This window comes from Sturnira hondurensis, unplaced genomic scaffold (assembly GCF_014824575.4).
Source record: "Sturnira hondurensis isolate 20B ecotype Veracruz unplaced genomic scaffold, ASM1482457v3 Scaffold0006437, whole genome shotgun sequence".
NCBI lineage: Eukaryota > Metazoa > Chordata > Mammalia > Chiroptera > Phyllostomidae > Sturnira > Sturnira hondurensis.
In genome coordinates this window covers 10,397,754-10,402,341 of record NW_028079068.1, presented here as the reverse complement: position 1 = coordinate 10,402,341, position 4,588 = coordinate 10,397,754, and positions in this window count along the sequence as shown.

The window sequence follows — 4,588 nt, the reverse complement described above, 5'->3', positions numbered from 1 at the left end:
GACTTTGTGGCTTTTTGTTTGTTAAATATTTCACAACACAACCAGAACAGAGCGGTTTCCCTCAAACCAGACCCCTCACATAAGGATCTGATTCCTGAATATGATTTGTCACCGACAGATGACGTCAGAAACGAAGCTGGCTCCTGTGCTGGCAGCCACATCGCAGATGGATTGGTCTGTCACCAGGAGCACATCTGGGCACTGAGAACAGGAATGACCTGGGTTCCTTGCAGGGGGCTGCCCAGTGACCCGCCCACAGGTCCCATGCCCGCACCTGCGTCCTGGAGAAGGAGGCCCTGGGGTCTGTGAGTGAGCCTCCAGGGCTCAGTCCTATGACTTCCGAAGGGACTCACTCTTAGTGATAACTAATAGTCGCTCTGCATCCTGGCAGTAAGCAGGTCACACACTGAAAAGCTTTAACTCAAGAATTTACGGAAGGGCGGAGTTGGAGAACCAAGAAGGAATTAGCAGAGTCCCTGCGCACCAGCAAAAGTGGAGAGTGGCCACCATTCCAGGCCTGTACAGGGGTCCCTCCCCATGGAGGCCATGGGGGTGCAGCCCTTGTCAGCCACAAATGAAGTGGGGAATTTATGTACTCCTGCCCCCCAGGTTCTTCTTGGTACCCCTCACAGGCCCTTTGAAGACAGCACTGATTCAGGGCGACCCACAGATGAGCAGCATCGGCATCGTGAGCTTGTTGGAAAGGCAGAAGCTCGGGCTCCCTTCAGACCAGTGACACCCAGAACCTGCACCGAACAAGATCCCCAGTCGATGAGCAATGCACGACAAAATCCGAGGCACTGCCTCAGTTACATCAGACTGTGTGTCCTCAGTGGTAACCCTCAGACTGTGTGTCCTCAGTGGTAACCCGACTGAAGAAATCCCTTCACAGCCCACTGGTGCCACTGGCCCTGGCTCCTAAGTGTAATGAAACTGCTTTTTTATTGACTTTGCTCTGGCCACCAGTCGGCTGGAGAACTAAGTGGTGGAAAGGACCACCAAGGATCACTGATTTAACTTGGCATTGATTAGAAGTCAAGATGGAGCCCTGGCTGGTGTGGCTTAGTGGATTGAGCACTCGTCTGCCAACTGAAAGGTCACCAGTTCGATTCTCAGTCTGGGATGGGCACCAGGTCCTCAGTTGGGGGCATGAGAGAGGCAACCAATCTCTGTTTCTCTTGTACATTGGTGTTTCCCTCCCTCCTCCTCCATTCCCTTCTCTCTAAAAATAAAGTCTTTTCTTAAAAAAAAAAAGAAAGAAAGAAAAAGAAGTTAAGATGGAGGTCATGGTCAGGTAGGCGGTCGGCCCCCAGTCAGGCTTGAGCTGTCCTTCCCAGGCCTGAACCTGGAGGCTGGGCAGTGACAGGAAAGGGGTCCTGCTTTCCCCCAGCCTTTTTGCGTAGAACACGGAGCTCTCCCGTGAGGACACTGCCCCTGGTGACTCACGTTAGAGTGCCATTCTCTTCATCCTCTGGGCTCTGACTCCTGGTCCTGCTGATACTCTTGACCAGAGTAGATGAAAGAGGTCTCTCTGTGTTGAAGGTGATTGCCACTTGAGCTAGCCTTAGCCCTACAGGGCTGTCTCTTAGAAGGTAGGGGGCTTGCACCCAGGCTGAGGTATATACAGATAGAACCCAGGACTCGAAACACCTTTAGGACCCTCCAACTCACCCCATTCTGCATAATGGCTTCCTTTCTGCTCTCTCCCTGCGCAAATGCCCCCTCTGCTTTCCCTTCCAGGCCACGTGGCACGGCACACCACCTGCTACTCCCGTCAGGGACCAGCTGCTACTGGGGGGCAGGGTGGGCGGTTCTAAAGATCAGGAGTACTCTGGCTCTGATTCTGGCAGGTGCAGTGTTAGGGTACAGGGAAGGGAGGGGGCAGCAGGGTGGAGATCTCGGCAGTGGACTCCACAGGGGATAGAGACAGAACTGGGAGGAAGACCTAGCTCACTGGAACCCACATGGTTCCTAAGATACCAGCAGATGAAGCAAACCAGCTCTCACCATGCTCATCCTTTTACATTCCCTGCTTTCATCTTCGCACATAAAGAAATCCCTACGAGGGCACTGTGAACTCAGAGATGAGGAAACTTGAGGCCCAAAAGACATGATCTGCCCAAGGTTACAGAGTCCATGGATCTTTCCATCCCACCCACTGTCTACGGCACCTGGGCCAGGACCCCAGTCAGTATCACTGACTGGCCAAAGTGCCCGCTGTGAGCCAGGCCGGCCTGCTGTCCTCATGGGTGACTGTGGAAATGCCCCTGGCTCCAGAAAAAAACAGCCTTCTCAGATGAGTCCCATTGGACCCGCTCATTCAGACTCTGCTCAGACCAAGTTAAATATGGCCACTGACAGTGGCGGATGAGCAGCGGCCCTTGAGGGGAGAAGGAGGGCCAGGTGGAAGGCAGGCAACCTGTTCCCCCGAGACAGGTCAGCAGGTGGTGAGTCAGGGGGCTATAAACGGCCTGTGGCCCCAGCCAGCACTGCCCCAAATACTCAGCTGATGAAACCCCCTGTAAGCCCCTCTGTGTGCCCCTGTCTGGCTTGGGAGGGAACACACTGGCCCACAGGGAGGCCACCCCAACTTGGCAGACCCCAGGACCAGCATTGCGCACGGTCTGTTCCAGCCTCCTGGCCCGGCCTGGGGCCCGGGTTCACGGGCTATATTGAGGGCTGAGTCACCAGCAGGCCCCTGGGTCAGACTGCTGTGACTGGCTGGCTGGGGCCTGAGTCAGGCCCCGATTTATCCTGGAGAGCAACAGGCTCAGGTTTCAGGGGGGTAAGAAGGGTTCTGGGAACCATCCTTGGCACTGGGCACCTTGCTCTGCTGAGACCATTCACTCACTTCTCTGGGGCCTCACAAGGACCTCTCCTTGGCAGAGGGAATGAGAAGCCAGAGAGAGGGGATTCCTTTCTCTACTGGTTGATTTCCCTCCGAACACACCCACCCCAACAGAGGCCCTCGGCAGACTGAGGGACCTTGGACAATGCCCACAAAACAGGACTATGAGCCACTAAGATTTGGGGCTCATAGTAAAGGGGCCATTGGCTCCAAGCAAACCCACTGTGCCCCTTTCTCTCCTCCACCGCAGCTGAGTGAGAGGAACCCATCGTTTCTCAGATCTGTTCCTCAGTTTCCTCATCAGGGCTTCAGAGATGACATCACCGAACCCTCAGCTGGCACCTCAGGTTGGGTGTCAGACGTCTGCCTTTTTACACACACGCATACACACACCGACCCTTGTGAGACCCAGCGATGTGTCATATGTTCCCAGGAGCTGGGCATCTCTCCACAGGAGAGCTCAGCCTCTCAAATAGTCGGATGGTACTGATGTCTGGTGGTTGGTTTTGGCCATGGGACAAAGGTGGTATGGGGGAATGAGAGCTCTGGAGATAGGGAGGCGGGTGCCAATAGGAGAGTGGAATTCCTGAGCACCTCGTCACAGGCAGCCGACAGAGACAGAACATGAGCCGCAGGGCCCAAGCTATTTATAGCTCATCTGTCACTATCAGGGCCCCCAGAGCTCCCCCTTCCCAAGCCACACACACCAGGCCCCTTTTCTGTTTCTGATCCCTTCTGTACTCCTCCCCCTCCCTACCCAGCGAGAAGGGAAATAAATCATTCATGGTCCCCTTTCACAATAAGCACTACCCCTCCAAATTCCTGCACTTTTTTCTGAGCTCCCTAATGAGGATCGCCCTCATTCTGCCCTTCGGAGGGGCGACAGCCTTCTAAGATGCCCACACCCTCTTCCTTTTCACCGCGTCTTGGGGAAGAAGAGGAGTAAACTAGACTGATACAAGGTCCAGAACCTTCCCAAATTTCAATCATCACACAGCTTGAGCTGGGGGCTGTCTGCAAACTGAGAAGGCTGAGGAAGTCTGTCATAAAGGGGTTCCAGGGGTTATGGAATACATGTATGTCACAGAAGTACAGGATATATATTCCCTTTCTAAATTTTCATTAATTTTTGGAGAGCAAATATGGGAGAGAGAGAGAGAGAGATATCAATTTTTGTTGTTTCACTCATTTATGCATTCATCAGTTGATTCTTGTATGTGCCCTGACCCAGGATTGAACCTGCGACCTTGGAGTACTGGGGTACGCTCTAACCAACTAAGCTACCCAGCCAGGGACGTATGTTCTCTTTATATAAGCACCTTCTATATCTCTGTCATCCCAGGCCAGCTCCAGTGTTTTAGTGCCTCAGTTTCCCTGCTGTCACCATTCCCTAGCCTCCAGCTGCCCCGCGCTTACTTCTGAGCCCAGTCATGCCTCCGCTTCCTGGCCAGCTCCGAGGGCTCTCCCTGCCCACCAGCCTCTGTCACGTTTCCCCTTGGCTGCTCTGGGCAGGGCTCTCCCTGTTTCTGTCTGGCTACCTCGCCCTTTCACTGGAAGGATCTGCCCTGTGGCCCAAATGGGCATATTGCCCAGGGGGCTCCCTGGTACAATGGGTCAGAGTCTCTCCTTTCCCTCTCATCGCCTTCATTGAGTCAGACTTGGGGGGGGGGGCAGCACAGTGTGACTCACCGGGTTCTCTTTTCCTGAGCTCAGCTTCATTCTGAGGGGATGAGGCCAAAC